A 20298-nucleotide genomic window follows, 5' to 3' on the forward strand; every position below is an offset into this window, starting at 1 on the left:
CAGTTCCGTCCTAACCCGTCGCCATTAAAGGAGTGTTTCCGCCTCATCCACATCTCCACCTCTATACACAATATAAGGTACGTGTTTGCACTCCTACTTACGTATAGCTTTACATTAAGGTGGCAAGAGTCACAGGAACGCCTTTTACGCATGATGTGTGGGTTAGTTGTGGAGATTTAAGTGTAGCCGATTTAGGCGGTGGCTTGGGTGGCATACTTCAATATTTTTTTAATCTCATGAAGCTCTTATAGCCTCCATACATGTGTATAGCTTTATTTCAACGTGGCAAGGTTCACAGGAACGCCTTTCACGCATGATGTGCATTAGTTGTGGAGATTTAGGTGTAGCCACAAGGCTTTGGCTCGGGTGGCTTGGATTAGTATTTCTTATCCCATGCACCTGTAATAGCCTTCATACATGTGTATAGCTTTATTTCAACGTGTCAGGGGTCACTTAAAGGTCACTCATGCATGGTTTGTGCATTAGTTGTGGAGATTTAGGTGTAGCCAAGAAGGCTTTGGCTCAGGTGGCTTGGATTAGTATTTCTTATCCCATGAAGCTGTAATAGCCTCCATACATGTGTATAGCTTTATTTCAACGTGGCAGGGGTCACATAAATGTCACCCATGCATGGTTTGTGCATTAATTGTGGAGATTTAGGTGTAGCCAAGAAGGCTTTGGCTCGAGTAGCTGTACTCATATTTTTTAAACATGTTTTTCTTTATTATTATTGTTATTTGCTTTACGTCCTCAATTTATTTTCAGATAACAGCAACATTGATATTTCTTTTCCTTTTAAGGGCCATTTAATTAGGTTACAATTATGTGTCTTAAATAATTACCGTATGTTCTAGTCCTCTCTAGTAATATAGTTATTTCTGTGTTTCACAGATGGAGCTTGTTGCGGCATATATTTTCAATCACAGACTGTGCAGGGAAAGGAGATATCGGGATACACTCGACCCACTACATGTCAGTGATGAACACCTGGTGCAGGTGTATAGATTTCCCCGTCAGGAAATAATCAGGCTCTGATGAGTTGCGCCCCCACCTGGAAAGGAGAACCAGGAGGGCACATGCACTCCCAACACACACCCAGGTTCTGGCTACACTAAGGTTTTTGCGAGTGGCAGCTTTCAAGGTGTTATTGGAAACGGTGTTGGAATGGACCAATCAAGGGCCATTGATAAAGTAACTCAGGTACTTTGTGAAAAGGCCAGTCATGAGATAAAGATGTCAACCACAGCAATAGATATAATAGAATTTTTAAGATAGTTTTCATGCATTTCATAATGATAAATAATGGATTAATGAATTTTCAACTTCACAGGAGACAGTGCATATCCTCTGGAGCCATTCCTGATGACCCCAGTTGCACGCCCGACAACACCTGGGAGGAACGATACAACAAGCCCTCGCAGGACAAGATGCGTTGTCGAACGGACCTTTGGGATCCTCAAGTCAAGGTGCAGGTGCCTACATAAGTCAGGAGGAAGTTTGCAGTATGACCCCAAGAAGACTACGAAGATTGCGACTTCTTGTATGCTCCTGTACAACTACTGAGTGGATCGCTGCAGAAGAAGTACCAGTTCAGCCTGTGAGAAACAACAGACAGATTCCTGGTCAAGTTGTCAGGCAGGAAATTATTAGAAACTTCTTTTCCTGAGTACAGGTAGGCATATATGTAGACCTTGCAGTTAGTAATACATTACTTTCAAATGTAAATGTGCACAACTCACAGTCGGAGGCATAAGAACAAAACAAGAAATCATAATGGCCACATGTTCGGCATTCTTGATCTTAATTTATATGGCGATTATTATTAATATGTAATTAATATCAGCTTACACCTGCAGATTGCGTATGGTGCACCGGTGGGAGTGGTCAGCGTGTGTACGTGGTGATCCAGAGGACTCGACTCCCACTGCAAGACTCTGAGAGTTTTCAACCATTGACAAGTGACGGAGGGTTACCAACATGCTGCCTAACAGATCTTCAGTCAACCCTAACTTCAGTGTCTTTGATCAAGAGGGGCACCACCTCCACACCACACATTCTTTTCACCTAGTTTGATACCCTACTTGTCCATCTCACATGGCCCATGTATCTCAGCATTCTGCACTCTTGGCTCCATGTCATCCTCTTCAACTTGTTGCTTCGAATAGCATAACTGGCCTCACATTCATAGAAGTGTTCAATATACCTAGGCTATAATATTATATTTAAGGACTCTTATACGAGGTATCGCGCCAGACAGAGGTGTCGAAGTAAGTGTGTCTGATGGTAGGCTGGCTGACTGCTGTCGGGACCCAAGCCAGCATGCCCTGGGGGTTGTGTGCGGAGGAGGAAAGAGGGTAAGGACAAATGGTGTGTGTCCTTATCAGGGTGAACCACGGTGGAGCGCAAACACTCGGTAGTTGTAGTCAAGGCTTAATTAAGTTGATGAGTGATGTTAGACTGAGTGAGCAGGTTTTTTACCAAATGTTAGTGGGAACACTTGATAGTGTTGTGCTGGAAGCTTCCCCCGGGGTCTATGGGACTCCGGAAGGCTCCGGGAGGAGCGAGTAGAGGGGCGGGGAGCAAGGCCCCGCCCGCGCCTGACCAGGCACGAAGTGTTGCCAACTCGCACATATTTTTGCTACATGTTCTTGTATAATCTAATATATACTGTAACGTTCTAGACTGTACTGTTCGGTATGGATAGGAGAAGAGGGCGAGAGGAGTTAGTCCCAGTCATAGTAAGCTAGTGGTCAGTGAAGAGTCAAGAGTGAATTGTACAACTAAGGAAGAATATTAAACTACAGAAGCTGTGCAAGGTGTTTCCATATCTCCCTCCCACGGAGTCTCCTGACGGCGACACGGAACCCAAGTAACACGTCCGGCATAACAATAGGTTTTCTTCGTGTGTTGGTGCTACTTGTTTCTTGTGTTTACATGTTAGTTTATAATTAGACTAAGTTCTAAGTGTTATGAGCGACAATTTAGTCTTGTATGGCTGAATCCTGTCCCTTGACCCTTAGTTCATCATCAGAATCTCTAAACAAATATATTTACCTTAAGTAATAGTGTTAAAGTCACGCTACCCATATTATTTGGCAGATGATAATCCTGTGCGATAACGGTGCCTTATTAGACTTGGTAAATGAACTACTAATTTTACTCTCTGGTTTAAGTGATCAACAATTAATTCTACTTTGAGGTATAATTAACCAACATTATTAAGGAGTGCCCATGCCAGGCACGACATTAAGAATATTTTTCTGTTGACCAGCAGACTTACTATAGTCCAACCATTTCCAATAGTCTGTTGAGGCAGTGGCTTCTGCAGGTCCTTTCCTCCCTTCTGCTTTCCCACACAGTTCCAGTTACCTATTTCCTCCGTTTCCTGTCCCGTCTTTCACAAACTGGGCACCTGTAATGCACCACTACTTGATTTACATTTCTCAGCCCTGAGCATCTCTTTGTGGCACCACTTATCACCCCCTGTGCACAGGGCAGAGTTAGTAGCCATTTCTCTTCCACACCAACTACCTTCCTGTATAGATGATTTCTCAGTAATTACTTATTCGTTGTGCTGTATCAGCTGTTACGTGCTACATCAAGCTGTAATACTCAAACTGCAGGTTAATCCAATAAAAAAAAGTCAATGACTAAGTCATGTGTTATTATTCCCAAGCTCCATTGGCAATGGCGAGTACACATTATATAACTGAAGCATATTACACATTCATTGAACACAATTAAAACTAACTACCCTAATCAAATTAAATGTAACCTAACCTCATCTGACCTAATTAAACTAAATATAAGGTAACCTAACATAACCTGGCCTTTATGCCTGCTCCCAAAATGAAATAAATGGAAATAAATATGATATTAATTTGAAAAATATATCTGAGGAACAAAAGAGGAAAATGACAAGAATTGAACTATGAAACAAGAATTGTTGGCTTCAAGATGACCTCAACTGACTAAGAATGACAAGATCTACGCAATGTGACAGGTCAGAATTGAGTCTTCAAAATGATTTCTGATGATTAAGAATGACATGATCTACTGAATGACAACAATTGTCTGCTTTGAAAATGACCTCAGCTGAAATAATATTGCATGCATTTAACCTTTTACATCCTCTCCAACATCCTATTCCATTCAGTCACAACTGTTACCATAATCCCTTTTCTCTTATATACATACATCACTCAAGTAGCATGTGCTCAATCATATCGTCACCCTCTTTCACACCTACATGAATGTCACACCTTGGGACTAACACCTTGCCACCATCTGGAAGAGGATGTCCTCCCCCCCCAGCACCACCACACTGCACTCAACCCTCCCACCACTATCATTCCAACCTCCCACTGATGTGTTAGATCCCTGAACCCCTACCTGCTGTTCTTTACAATGTGTTTATAATGTGTACATTTTTAGCTTAGCGGCTGGTAAGACCAAATACACTATATTATTACTATTAACACACACACACTTGACCAGTAAGCCCAGGCCACAACAGCCAGCCCAGCACAGTCACCAAAAAGATCAGACCTTTCACAGGACCCACCAACCACATGAAGCCTGGGGTGGAAAGTGAATAACAGATCATGCCGTCACAGTCACCATTTGTTCCAACAGATGAATATTTTCTGTTCTCTGTGCTACACACAGCCCTGTAACACCACCACAACAAACACTTGCACTCACACACAGCAGAACTGAATCAGCACAGCACCTCAGGAGAAGTGGACCTTCATGTGCCTGACAATCTCACCCTTAGTCATGAAACGTTTCCCACAAACATCGCACTTGAACCCTTTATGACCAGAGTGTCTGAAGACGTGCATGTCCAATATACTCTTCAGTTTGAATCTTTTCCCACAAACTTCACACTCGTGACTTCTTGCATCAGTGTGTGTAACAAGGTGTAATTTGAGGGTACCCTTCTGACTGAAACATTTCCCACAAACTTCACACTCATGATTTCTTTCACCAGTGTGTGTAAGAGTGTGTAATTTGAGGTTACACTTGTGACTGAAACATTTCCCACAAACTTCACACTCATGATTTCTTTCACCAGTGTGTGTAAGGGTGTGTTTCTTGAGGGTACCCTTCTCAGTGAAACATTTTCCACAGATTTCACACTCATGATTTCTTTCACCAGTGTGTGTAAGAGTGTGTAATTTGAGGGTACCCTTCCGACTGAAACATTTCCCACAAACTTCACACTCATGATTTCTTTCACCAGTGTGTGTAAGAGTGTGTAATTTGAGGGTACCCTTCAGACTGAAACATTTCCCACAAACTTCACACTCATGATTTCTTGCACTGGTGTGTGTAAGAGTGTGTTTCTTGAGGTTACCCTTCAGACTGAAACATTTCCCACAAACTTCACACTCATGGTTTCTTTCACCAGTGTGTGTAAGGGTGTGTTTCTTGAGGGTACCCTTCTGACTGAAACATTTCCCACAAACTTCACACTCATGATTTCTTGCACTGGTGTGTGTAAGGGTGTGTGTGTTGAGGTGACCCTTCTGACTGAAACATTTCCCACAAACTTCACACTCATGGTTTCTTGCACCAGTGTGTGTAAGGGTGTGTGTGTTGAGGGTACCCTTCTGACTGAAACATTTCCCACAAACTTCACACTCATGGTTTCTTTCACCAGTGTGTGTAAGGGTGTGTTTTGAGGTACCCTTCTGACTGAAACATTTCCCACAAACTTCACACTCATGATTTCTTGCACTGGTGTGTAAGGGTGTGTGTTGAGGTACCCTTCTGACTGAAACATTTCCACAAACTTCACACTCATGGTTTCTTGCACCAGTGTGTGTAAGGGTGTGATGTTTGGGGTTACTCCTATTACTAAACCTTTTGCCACACTCCCGACTTTCATGAGGTCTTACACCAGAGTGTGTGGGTGTATTTGTTGAGGTCATCCTTCCCTGCATGTCTTTTCTCACACTCTTGGCTTTGGTCAGTAAACTTGCTCTCATTCTCAGATCTTCTCACACTTCTGAAATTCAAACTTCCCCCTTTGTGGATGAAGAGGCCAGCAGTTGTTGTTGTTGTTGTTGGTTGTGTTGGTGGTGTTTTTTATCACTCCTGAACCTCACACCAGTAGCAGTCTGCTCCTGCTGATCCCAGCCACTCCAGCTGCTGTCCCGCCTTGCAGCCTCCACTGCAACACTACTCTGGATGTGAGGTTGGCTGGCCTTGAGGAACCTCAGAGATGCTGGAGAAGGCGGTGAGGTTGCTTCAAAGCCACACTCAGTGACCAATTGAGCAGGCAAGGCGAGGGATGCACCAAGGAGTCCTGAAGTCAGCGGCAGCAGGGACGGAACAAGTACTGACCACAGCAACTGTCTCGATGCCTCACTTCAACACTAACACCAGTGGTGGACATTGGGACACAAAGTCATGTGCTGAAAAAAAAAAAAAAAAAGACTGGTAAGGAAACTGAAGTTGGTGGGAGGGATCAGGGCGGTGGTGGGTGCACCGAAGGCAAGCCACAGGCCACCGGGTCAGGCAAATAGTGCGTGTACTGATAATAAACTAATGCAATAATATATTCATTGATAAATATGTCTTTTGAACTAACCTAAATAAATCTGAAGCGATATTCGTAACAATACTAAGTCAGAACTACACATAAATGGACAATATCCAGCGACCAAAGCTGCAAGCTTGATAGTTTTAAGGCCTGTTAACACATTAATAGTGTAACATACCCGCCAGCATACCAACACCGTGGACGCCAGTTAAAAGCCAGCTGGGAAAATTGGGAATACCCCCTTGTACTTGGCCATGGTTATTTACCGGATCCAGTTTCTCCTCAGCCAAAACAATACCCGTAGCGGTTAATATGTTATAAGTAGGTAAGGGAAGAGAACGAGAAATACGAACCACAGCTTGAGTTGGCACCCCTGATATAAATCCACTCTAACCATATATTTTTATATATTTATACGTTACGTCTTAGAAAATAAGGGAAAATTAAGTTTAGAATCAACACACAAAAAGACAACCTCAGAAAGGCAGAGGAAGGATAGATTAATGTACCAAGCTGAAAGGCGAGAAGGAAAAGTGTTAGAACCTGGGGAAGGCCACGTCAGAGGGAAAGGTAGCGAGGCAACCGCTCCGGCTGGCATGATTCATTCTAGACTTAACCTTCCCGCACGGAGGTAATAAGCTCACAGCTCGCTAGAGTACGGCTGCCTGGGAGTGAGAGATAGCCCTAGCCGACGTTCATTAGTGATTCATTCTAGACTTAATCTTCCCGCACGGCGGAGGTAAGCTCACAGCTCGCTAGAGTACGGCTGCCTGGGAGTGAGAGATAGCCCTAGCCGACGTTCATTAGTGATTCATTCTAGACTTAATCTTCCCGCACGGCGGAGGTAAGCTCACAGCTCGCTAGAGTACGGCTGCCTGGGAGTGAGAGATAGCCCTAGCCGACGTTCATTAGTGATTCATTCTAGACTTAATCTTCCCGCACGGCGCAGGTGGCGAGAGACAGCTGAAGGCCGGTGTCCAGGGGTAGGGAAGGCGAGTGCCCGCCATCTTGAAGCCGCCCAATTGAGTCGGGAATGGACCCAGACGCCAGTGGTTAACAAGGGTCATGCCCTTAGTCATGAGTGCCTGAACTGAGCAAAGGTAAGGGCGAGACACTCCAGTCCCTGCCGCCGCCCGGGAGACCAGCAGGCTTGTGATGGGAGTAAACGGCTCCACAACCCCCCCTGTAGGCAAGGCACGACAGCATATTGTGTAGCTCTCAGGCCTCCACCAGCCAAGGAAATTGTGTCAAATGGGTAAGGGGCACCCGCTGTGTGGACGAGGGGCTAACAGTGACCCCCCCCCCCCCCGTTAGCTGTAACGGTCTGATCTTTCCCTCATACTAAACTCTTTTCTTCCTATTTTTTTATGAGTGTTTTTTGGTGTGTGCACGCCGATGCAGGAAGTTGATATCGGATTGTCTAGCCAATCGGGCGGTAGCCCTGTGATATATACCTACATATGTTCATCTCTCTCGTGTGTAACATTTATCCATAAGAATGTTAGGGATTAGAAGAAAGGTTTTCACAGTTATAAACAAAACATGCTACACTTCCCTCATCTAGTGAGGATTATTGTTAGGGGGAAGGGGACTTGGGAAACAAACCAATAAATTGTATTCTGCCTATGTCCTGTATTAATGCATACAGCCTTCCTAGCCTACGTGCAGTCTCGCAATCTCCCCCACCACGACCTCCGAAGGTAACCACGACCCCACACTACCAAACTTTGGACTGAGGATACCATCTACCTCAAGGAACAACCCATAGTAAGCTGGGGAGCGACGGACACTATCTACCAGGTGGGACAGTTGTTAAGGTCAAGTGTTACCTGGCCTGCAAGGGCAGGGAGAGTCTGGGGACTAACCAGTTAGTTTAGTTCCGTCCCACCTGGTTCATAGAACTGCCGTTCCTCGCTTACAGGCTTTGGGGGTTGTGCCATATTACAACCTCCTGGTGGCAGCTTACAGAGGGAGAACAGCAGGGAATCGAACCCAGCCATACACTCTCTGTGAGGCTGAGGAATAATAGCGTCACTATTCTTCCTCTTCCTCCCCTTTTTTTATTTTTCAACCTGTTATGACCAGGGGTCGAACCTGGGACTGTTACAATAGCGTTTGGCAACTCAGCGCTCTTGCCTGCTCCGCGGAACTTTCACGGCGCCCACCACGCCAGTGTCCGTTGGACTTTTGCAGAGAGAGGAGTTATGTACCATTATGAGAGGATAGCCTGTAGTATAGTGTAAAAATCCACGGTACAAATATATACCAAATCGCGGACCACTAATATTTTTTCCCTCTGCCGCGTATTGGTGCACCAATGTACCAGGCATGGGTTGGCGCATATATGTACCAGTTCGCGACGCACTGACGATATAGTCTTGTTCTGCTATTTGGTGCAGTTTTTATGATTATTATACGAGTTTGTGTCGATACAATATCTTACATTCTGATGAGCTGTACATAAAAAAAACTATTAATAATGTTTTTTCCCTCCTTTTCAACAGAAATGAACCCGACCGTCTTTTAAGGAGGGCGATCGGATACCTCATCTGGTGATTCAGATGATTCAGGTTTTTTGTCAGTTCAGATGACCCAGATGATGAGCTCTCCGAGGAAAGTGACGAGTTAGAAACAGATGAAGAGCAGGATGGGGAACATTATTTTCTTCTCTGTTATGAGCAAAATTTTAATTTATCAGGAATTTTTTTTTTTTACATTATTTGCGGAGTGGTATTTCCCTCTACAGTTCAGTAAAATACACTATAATAAATCAAACATTGGGATAATCTAATATTCCAAGTACTAGTAAATAGTGATCTGGAGCATTATTTTTTTGTTATGAAAGCAAGATTTTCATTTATTAGGATTTTTTTTTTTTTTACGTTGTTTGATATGAGGGGCATTTGCCTCTACAGTTGATTACTGTTACATAATGAAATGCTTATATTTGGAGGCAAAATGTCACCAAACTTTAAATGTATTTTGGATGCCTTTACATAGCTATATATTTATTACCTTATCATTTTCAACTTATTACCTGGTACCATTGCAACACATCTGCAGTCATAATAAATACAAATTTACCCACAAATTGTTTATATACTCATGTTTGTAAAAGTTTATAGAAAGGGCTATTCGGGCCACAGATGTACCAATATGCAACAAGTGAAACATCTGCTCAGCACACTGGCGGCCCAGTAAGTGAACAAGGTATAAACAATCATATGTGAACATTTCATGACAATCAAATGAATACAAATGGCAAGACACATGAAATGGAAAAAAAATCTTAAGGAGCCAAAATCTTGAAAATTTGTTTTTTACACTTCAAAAAATTTCACAAAATCGACAAAATGTCTGACAGTTTTTTGTAAGGTATCAATATAATCTACAACTAAACGGCAATTTTTCTCATTTTGTACATTTTTAAAAATGTAAAAAGAAAACGGGAGAAAAAGTGGAGAAAATTATTAGTGAAAATGAATTTCAATTTTTTTTAAGCCAGAACAAAAAATGAAAAAAATTACAAAATGATAAATGTAGATCTATACACAAAGTTTCTTTGGTATATTTTTTTCAACTAAAGTCTGTGAAACAAAAATAAGATTTTATGCTTTGTTTGAGTCTCCTCTACACATTCACCCAAATTTCACAAAATTCACAGAATGTCATACACTTACACCAACAAACAACATACTAAAATTTCAAAGCCATAGGACATACTGTGTGCCCAGGAGGGACCCCCCCGGGCGCCCTCCTTAACCCGAGAACGTTGGCAGACCCTTTTTTAGGCTTTCACGAGTCGTGGCTGTGGTACGGTGGACCCTAAAAAGGGCTCGCCATAAAACGCCTAATTCGAGCTAATTGTAGGCGGTGGTGGCATAGCGCAACCCTACGGTCTACGGCCTACGGGTTAATAAGGCAGTGAGGCCGCTGATTGGGTGAACGCCGGCGATGACGTCATTGGACTCCCAGCGAATCACAAGCGTGTTTTCAGAGCTCACCCAATTTTCCAAGGTACGTATTTTGAGATAACAAGTGGGGGGCAGCATGACCCAATTATAATGGCACCACTATAAACAGTTGCCTGCACCATGACAGGCTCGGGGCCGACCATTAGGCTCAGATGGATAGTTTACCGGCGCCATAAGCCACATAAAAAAAATAAAAAAATCCACGGGTCGGAACAAATAAGCGCTTTTTCAGTGTTTTTAAAACCTTGAGTTTCGCGACCCTCGAGTTTAGCGCTACACCTTCGGAACGAAGCGAGCACGAAACTGGAGAGGGTACTGTAGTCATAACATAAATACTGGCCTAAGGCAAAAACCTTCTCTTTCATCGTACTTTTATTTATCCTCAAATGTACACATTTCCATTTTTTGTGGGTAAAAATAGCCATAGGAAGAGTGGTGGTTGGCCCAAGCCCGACGTGGTGCAGGCAAGTGTTTATACTGGCGCCGTCTATTCTTGGCTCATGCTGCGCCCGGAAGCTCATTCTTGATTTCCCTTTGACAGTTCCTTTAGAGTCCACGTTGATGGGTGGTCTTCAGGACAGCATGTGGGTGGTCTTGGGCCACTCGGCGGTGACTGAAAAATCCCAGGTGGTAGCGGCGGATTCGAACCCAAATCATCCACGACGCAGTGAATACTGGACCGGCACGCTAACCACTCAGCCACCGCCTTGGATACCAACAGAAAAATGATGTATTTGTTATGGGTTGTCTTAAAATACCTATGTGTAAAGAAGGCGACGCAATGTCCTCCCCTTCCTCCACCAGCAGTGGGCAGCGGCTGTCAGTCATGGCAGGCCACAGAAATTTTAGGGCTGGGTTAGGTTAGGTTAGGACAACAACATGTCTTTGAACAAAAATAAAGTTGAATTAATAAGATATGGGAAAATGGCCACCTCAAGATCACAGTACCAGGTGAAAGGTCAAGAAATTGCAGAGAAGAGCTCCGTACATGACCTGGGGTACTAGTTAGTAATGGCTTTTCACCCACTGAGCAGCTTGACATCACAAGGACGGCCAGCAGGATGACAGGATGGATACTCTGCACCTTCAAGACGAGGGAACGAACACCTCCTCCCGCTCTGTAAGTCCCTGGTGTTGTCGAAAATGGAATACCTGTGCCATCTGTGGTCCCCACACAAAATGTACAATATCAAGCGACTGGAACAGACACAAAGGGTCTTCACAAGGAAGCTGAACTCAATGAAAAATCTGAGTTACTGGGACAGGCTCAAGACTCTGCAACTCTCCCTCCAAAGACGAAGAGATAGTACTACATAATTAACACTGAAGAAGCAAGTGCCTAACCCATCACCACAAACTGAAGGAGGGATAACACGCCAGACACACACCCAATTTGGCCGCACCTGCCCCAGGACATCCATTGAAACAGTCAGTCAATGTCTTAGGTCCATACATGCTGCCAGCTTTACCAACGAGGGACCAAGACTATTCAACTGCCTGCCCAGGGACATCAGGGACACCTCAAACTGCAGCATGGAGACCTTCAGGAGAAAATTTGACCTGTTTCTGCAGGGGATCCCTGATGAGCCCCCTGTCCTACACACGACTACTCCAAGGGGGGCAGAGAGTAGTTCCCTCCCTGACCAGCTGAGGCACATTAGGGGCCGCTTTCACAGTCATTTTGTTTGTTTTTATCGTTACAAATGGCGGTGATTGCCGCTATAGTATTTCCACGTAAAACTGGCCTATGGGGTAGTGGCGGCTGCAGGGGTGAGCCCAGCCCGCACCTTACCACACACTCTCAACACCTCTCACCTCCTCTACCACTACCCCATAGGCCAGTTTCACGTGGAAAACTATGCGTTGATCACCGCCATTGGTAACGATCAAAACAAATAAAGTGAAAGCGGCCCTAGGAGTAGGGCACAGTGTTGGGGCGGTGGACTCCCAAGTCGCCCAAAGTGAACATCACCTACACTGCAACAAGACAAGACCCATAACTTAAATTACAGTTAGTTCCGTATTGGAGAGTAAGATGTTGGTATTTTCCTGAGGTCAGGGTGGCAACCCTACACACACGTGGCCCGTCCACACCCTGGCCCTCCGCTCATTCCTGTCCCAAGTGTACCCGTCCACACCCTGGCCCTCCCCTCCTTCCTGTCCCAAGTGTACCCGTCCACACCCTGGCCCTCCGCTCCTTCCTGTCCCAAGTGTACCCGTCCACAAACTGGCCCTCCCCTCCTTCCTGTCCAAAGTGTACCCGTCCATACCCTGGCCCTCCCCTCCTTCCTGTCCCAAGTGTACCCGTCCACACCCTGGCCCTCCCCTCCTTCCTGTCCCAAGTGTACCCGTCCACACCCTGGCCCTCCCCTCCTTCCTGTCCCAAGTGTACCCGTCCACCCTGGCCCTCCCCTCCTTCCTGTCCCAAGTGTAGCCCGTCCACACCCTGGCCCTCCGCTCCTTCCTGTCCCAAGTACAGCCCGTCCACACCCTGGCCCTCCCCTCCTTCCTGTCCCAAGTACAGCCCGTCCACACCCTGGCCCTCCGCTCCTTCCTGTCCCAAGTGTACCCGTCCACACCCTGGCCCTCCGCTCATTCCTGTCCCAAGTGTACCCGTCCACACCTGGCCCTCCCTCCTTCCTGTCCCAAGTGTGCCCGTCCACACCCTGGCGCTCCCCTCCTTCCTGGCCCATTGTGTGCCCGTCCACACCCTGGCCCTCCGCTCCTTCCTGTCCCAAGTGTACCCGTCCACACCCTGGCCCTCCACTCCTTCCTGTCCCAAGTGTACCCGTCCACACCCTGGCCCTCCCCTCCTTCCTGTCCCAAGTGTACCCGTCCACACCCTGGCCCTCCCCTCCTTCCTGTCCCAAGTGTACCCGTCCACACCCTGGCCCTCCGCTCCTTCCTGTTCCAATTACAGCCCGTCCACACCCTGGCTCTCCCCTCCTTCCTGTCCCAAGTGCCCATCCACACCCCCTCCCCTCCTTCCTGTCCCAAGTGCCCGTCCACACCCTGGCCCTCCGCTCCTTCCTGTCCCAAGTGTACCCGTCCACACCCTGGCCCTCCCCTCCTTCCTGTCCCAAGTGTACCCGTCCACACCCTGGCCCTCCGCTCCTTCCTGTCCCAATTACAGCCCGTCCACACCCTGGCCCTCCCCTCCTTCCTGTCCCAATTACAGCCTGTCCACACCCTGGCCCTCCCCTCCTTCCTGTCCCAATTACAGCCCGTCCACACCCTGGCCCTCTGCTCCCCAGCAAACATGGGGTTATTGGGCCAGCATCGGCTACTGTCGGGGTCGTGTCGGCGGCGGCGGCTGAGTGACTGTTGCAGCAAACCGCTTCGTTAGCGGTGTCGGCCTTACATCAGTAAATGTTAATTGAACCAATTAATACTAAAACCAAATTGGCCCGATACAGTTTGCCTCATATTTGCCTCAATCATGAGCTAATGTATCACACTGCATTTATGCAAACATACAAAAAAATGGATTATCCGTTTTCCGATCGGGATTACAGGCAGCGAACGTTCAAGATCAAGATCAAGTTCAACTTTTCCCGCTTAAATATTGTTTACGTTGTAAAACGGCTCATCCAAGAAGCCGTCCCGTCATCGTTGAACAATTTACCACTCTACACACAAGTGGTGAGTTATCTTTGATAAATCTTTGAAAGATGAAGTCTTCAAAGTGGACATTAGCCCAAAAAGCTAAGAGAAAATGTTGTCAGTATCCATATACAAGCCAACCCAAACACGCCCAACGATCTATCCCTCGTCAGTGTGTCAATCTTGCACACACTACTACTTACTCTGGGTGATGGTGATGATGATGTGATATTGTCATGTGAAGGGAAGCAGGATGTAGATTGTGGAGCTCAGCAGGTGTTAAATACAGATGATCACAAAAGAAAAAGGCGTCTGTAAATCACTTATCTCCAGACCAGAAGTCAAAATAGCTATAGGTTCTTAAGCTAACAATTATTTAACAGCAAGTTAAATCATTCTTAAGCTGCTGGAGAGCAAAATAAAGCCCTGGGCAAAAAAATACAAAACCTCCAAGCTAGTATTTTGTCTGTTTGGGCCGCTCAGGAGACTGCGGCCCCCGGCACATTTGCCCCTCAGTGGTCACACACACCACACACAGATGCAAACCTTAAAACCTTACCAGCAAAGGGTAAATACATTTTTTTCTACCAGCAGGTACCACGTTTGGACATTTGGCTCCAAACGACAGCCAGTATTATTTTTTCCCGAAATAGAAAAGAGAAACCGAGTTAAGTCAAAACAGTACTTGTCTCTGAGTCACCGCCAGAGAGCCAATATGGTCCCTTGAGCTATGAAAAGGATACAGGACATTAGGTTCATTCTGTTTCCTGTTTTATTAATTTTTCACAGATAATGACAATTTTTCTTGGCAAAATGAAGAAATAGTTGAGGAAAAGTATCAAAAATAATGTTTTCCTGCATGAGTTGAGGGAGATATTTTTTTCAGGAGTACAGTGCATCAATTACGCTATAAAAAGGATGTGGAATTTAGGGCGAGATTCCCACGTGTGTGTTTGTGTGTGTGTTTACCTAGTTGTAAGGAAAAGAGCCATACTTAGCCTCATGCTGTCATCCCGTCTATATCTTTTTCTATCCAACTTTGTCTTAAATTCATGTATTGTTTTCGCACACACAATCTCATGAAGTTCATTTCAAGCTGTTATACTTCTATGTGGAAAACTGTGTGTTTCTTTGTCTTTTCTGAATGTCGTCTTTTTCAGTTTCTTGCTATGCCCTCTTCTACCACTTAACGTCCTTCGTCACTAGGTCTTCTCTATCAATCTTCTCCATATCCTGTGTGTGTGTGTGTGTGTGTGTGTGTGTGTGTGTGTGTGTGTGTGTGTGTGTGTGTGTGTGTGTGTAGAGGGAGAGATGTATCTCACCATGATGCTGTGATTTGTCTGTTGTATAGTATAGAGGGAGAGATGTATCTCACCATGATGCTGTGATTTGTCTGTTGTATAGTATAGAGGGAGAGATGTATCTCACCATGATGCTGTGATTTGCCTGTTGTATAGTATAGAGGGAGAGATGTATCTCACCATGATGCTGTGATTTGTCTGTTGTATAGTATAGAGGGAGAGATGTATCTCACCATGATGCTGTGATTTGTCTGTTGTATAGTGTAGAGGGAGAGATGTATCTCACCATGATGCTGTGATTTGTCTGTTGTATAGTGTAGAGGGAGAGATGTATCTCACCATGATGCTGTGATTTGTCTGTTGTATAGTATAGAGGGAGAGATGTATCTCACCATGATGCTGTGATTTGCTTTTGATTTCTTATGGAAAGAATATATTTTGCATCATATAATGATTATCGTCTTATTTATAGCACTTATATGACACATTCTAGCAGTAAATTAGCTCACACTTTGCCAATCTTAAATCTTGCCAGTGTAAGACATATCAAGGTCAAACAGCACCATGTCAAGCAAAGTTGAAAGGTTGAGTGCTTGATATGAAGCAGCAAAATTACATTTTGTATTTGAGTTGCATTTTTCATGTCGATCCTTAGGTCTGACAATCTTTGGGTTCACGGATGTTATAATTTGCATTCATTTATTTTCATGGATGCTTGCAATATGTGTCCAGTCATATAACCACCATTATTGAATGTGGTCAAAGTTACTATGCAACAAAGATCAAATTTTGGCCTCATTATTTAATAAGATACTATTGTATTATCAAAGATCTAAAATGATCCAAAGAAAATGGATGACAAATTATAGCATCTGTTAGAACCCTAACACTTGAAAATCCAGAATACTGGCATAATATGATTTGATAATCCCATTTCAGTGTTGTGTTTGCAGTTATTTGTTGTCTGGATTTCATTGTGATTTTAACTGTTCTCAATACCACCCCGCTTTGGAGCTGTGATTTTCCTTTTGCCTTCTTGAAGCTTCATCTCATTGACTGTGTATGTCATTAGAAAACAACGTTATGGAGGAACAGCGTCTGTTACTTCATAAGGTCTTCTTCTGATGACATACACAGTCAATGAGATAAGCTTTGAAAACAAAGAAAATCACAACTCTAAAGCAGGTAATAATGGAAACAGTTGGTCTATATTGGCCTGCAACCAGCTCAGAATTGGGCCGGCATTGGTATTAATAGAAGGCTGCATAGGCCCAGTATTGGCTGCAGTATGGTTACGGAATGCCAATATAGATCTGTTTCTGGCACGCAGCTTAACTGATTCAGGCCCGGGGTGCAAACATATATCGGCAAGTAAATGGCCCGCTGTTGGGCCCATTACTACGTGATGGCTTACTGATTCAAAACCGATTTGGTTTATGATGACTTGCCAGCACTGGCAAGATGCAGGCCTGGCATAACCATGTTTGCTGGGTCCTTCCTGTCCCTAGTATAGCCCGTCCACACCCAGGCCCTCCCCTCCTTCCTGTCCCAAGTGTAGCCCGTCCACACCCTGGCCCTCCGCTCCTTCCTGTCACAAGTGTAGCCCGTCCACACCCTGGCCCTCCCCTCCTTCCTGTCCCAAGTGTAGCCCGTCCACACCCTGGCCCTCCGCTCCTTCCTGTCCCAAGTGTAGCCCGTCCACACCCTGGCCCTCCCCTCCTTCCTGTCCCAAGTGTAGCCCGTCCATACCCTGGCGCGCCCCTCCTTGCTGTCTCAAGTGTACCCGTCCACACCCTGGCCCTCCGATCCTTCCTGTCCCAAGTGTAGCCCGTCCACACCCTGGCCCTCCGCTCCTTCCTGTCCCAAGTGTAGCCCGTCCACACCCTGGCCCTCCGCTCCTTCCTGTCCCAAGTGTAGCCCGTCCACACCCTGGCCCTCCGCTCCTTCCTGTCTCAAGTGTAGCCCGTCCACACCCTGGCCCTCCGCTCCTTCCTGTCCCAAGTGTAGCCCGTCCACATCCTGGCCCTCCGCTCCTTACTGTCCCAAGTGTAGCCCGTCCACACCCTGGCCCTCCCTCCTTCCTGTCCCAAGTGTGGCCCGTCCACACCCTGGCCCTCCCTCCTTCCTGTCCCAAGTGTGGCCGTCCACACCCTGGCCCTCCCTCCTTCCTGTCCCAAGTACAGCCCATCCACACCCTGGCCTCCCTCCTTCCTGTCCCAAGTGTAGCCCGTCCACACCCTGGCCCTCCCTCCTTCCTGTCCCAAGTACAGCCCGTCCACACCCTGGCCCTCCCTCCTTCCTGTCCCAAGTGTAGCCCGTCCACACCCTGGCCCTCCCCTCCTTCCTGTCCCAAGTACAGCCCGTCCACACCCTGGCCCTCCCCTCCTTCCTGTCCCAAGTGTAGCCCGTCCACACCCTGGCCCTCCGCTCCTTCCTGTCCCAAGTACAGCCCGTCCACACCCTGGCCCTCCCCTCCTTCCTGTCCCAAGTGTAGCCCGTCCACACCCTGGCCCTCCCTCCTTCCAGACCCAAGTGTAGCCCATCTACACCCTGGCCCTCCCTCCTTCCTGTCCCAAGTGTAGCCCGTCCACACCCTGGCCCTCCCCTCCTTCCTGTCCCAAGTACAGCCCGTCCACACCCTCGCCCTCCCCTACTTCCTGTCCCAAGTGTAGCCCGTCCCCACCCTGGCCCTCCCCGCCTGCCGGTCCCAAGTGTGGCCCGTCCACAACCTGGCCCTCCACTCCTTCCTGTCCCAAGTGTAGCCCATCCACACCCTGGCCCTCCCCTCCTTCCTGTCCCAAGTGTAGCCCATCCACACCCTGGCCCTCCCCTCCTTCCTGTCCCAAGTGTAGCCTGTCCACACCCTGGCCCTCCCTCCTTCCTGTCCCAAGTGTAGCCCGTCCACCCTGGCCCTCCTCCTTCCTGTCCCAAGTGTAGCCGTCCACACCCTGGCCCTCCCTCCTTCCTGTCCCAAGTGTGCCTGTCCACACCCTGGCCTTCCCTCCTTCCTGGCCCAAGTGTTGCCGGTCCACACCCTGGCCCTCCGCTCCTTCCTGTCCCAAGTTAAGCCCGTCCACACCCTGGCCCTCCCCTCCTTCCTGTCCCAAGTACAGCCCGTCCAAACCCTGGCCCTCATCTCCTTCCTGTCCCAAGTGTGGCCGTCCACACCCTGGCCCTCCCTTCCTTCCTGTCCAAAGTGTGGCCCGTCCACACCCTGGCCCTCCCTCCTTCCTGTCCCAAGTGTGGCCGTCCACATCCTGGCCCTCCCCCCCTTCCTGTCCCAAGTGTAGCCCGTCCACACCCTGGCCCTCCCTCCTTCCTGTCCCAAGTGTGGCCGTCCACACCCTGGCCCTCCCTCCTTCCTGTCCCAAGTGTAGCCGTCCACAACCTGGCCCTCCACTCCTTCCTGTCCCAAGTGTGGCCCATCCACACCCTGGCCCTCCCTCCTTCCTGTCCCAAGTGTAGCCCATCCACACCCTGGCCCTCCCTCCTTCCTGTCCCAAGTGTAGCCTGTCCACACCCTGGCCCTCCCTCCTTCCTGTCCCAAGTGTGGCCTGTCCACACCCCTGGCCCTCCCTCCTTCCTGTCCCAAGTGTAGCCTGTCCACACCCTGGCCCTCCCTCCTTCCTGTCCCAAGTGTACCCGTCCACACCCTGGCCCTCCCTCCTTCCTGTCCCAAGTGTGGCCCGTCCACACCCTGGCCCTCCCTCCTTCCTGTCCCAAGTGTGGCCCGTCCACACCCTGGCCTCCCCTCCTTCCTGTCCCAAGTGTAGCCCGTCCACCCTGGCCTCCCCTCCTTCCTGTCCCAAGTGTAGCCCGTCCACACCCTGGCCCTCCCCTCCTTCCTGTCCCAAGTGTAGCCCGTCCACACCCTGGCCCTCCCCTCCTTCCTGTCCCAAGTGTAGCCCGTCCACACCCTGGCCCTCCACTCATTCCTGTCCCAAGTGTAGCCCGTCCACAACCTGGCCCTCCACTCCTTCCTGTCCCAAGTGTAGCCCGTCCACACCCTGGCCCTCCCCTCCTTCCTGTCCCAAGTGTAGCCCGTCCACACCCTGGCCCTCCCCTCCTTCCTGTCCCAAGTGTAGCCCGTCCACACCCTGGCCCTCCCCACCATCCTGTCCCAACTGTAGCCCGTCCACACCCTGGCCCTCCCCTCCTTCCTGTCCCAAGTGTAGCCCGTCCACACCCTGGCCCTCCCCTCCTTCCTGTCCCAAGTGTAGCCCGTCCACACCCTGGCCCTCCACCACCCGCACACTCACCCTGGGGGCCTGCACGCCGAGGGGCTCCTCCTCCTCCACGAGAAACACTGCCAGGGCACTTCAGGGCACGCGGCGGACCTCGACCTTGATCTTGATGTCACAGGGGACTTGTTTGCTTCCTCCTCCTCTTCTTCTTCTTCTTCTTATGCTAAGTAGGTGGGTGTACCGACCCTTTGAAGATAGACAGAATGTGTTTGAATGGAGAATAACAAACAGAAATGGAGAGGGGTTTGAGTGGGATGTAAGAAAGTGGAAGAATGTGATAGATATGGCAGTTAAAGATGAGGGATTGAGCAAGTGGAAGAATGAGATGGAAAGAAAGGAAACTCTCGACTGGTACAAGGAGAAAGAGGCCCCAAAGTGTGAGGTGTGGTATGAGGGAAGCCTGGGAGGTGATCTTCTTTTCCGTGCTAGAGCGCAGTGTCTGGATGTGAATGCAAGGAACTATAGATGGTCTGAGTCCCGCAGCAAAGTGTGCCAGATGTGTGACAGGGGTGTGGACGAGACTGTGCAGCATGTAGTGCTGGAATGCAAGAAGTATGACAGGGAGAGAACGAAGATGATGCATGTGTTTTTGAGCGAGATGGGACGTGATGTAAACGGGAGGACGG

The sequence above is a fragment of the Eriocheir sinensis genome, chromosome 64, assembly GCF_024679095.1.
Source record: "Eriocheir sinensis breed Jianghai 21 chromosome 64, ASM2467909v1, whole genome shotgun sequence".
NCBI lineage: Eukaryota > Metazoa > Arthropoda > Malacostraca > Decapoda > Varunidae > Eriocheir > Eriocheir sinensis.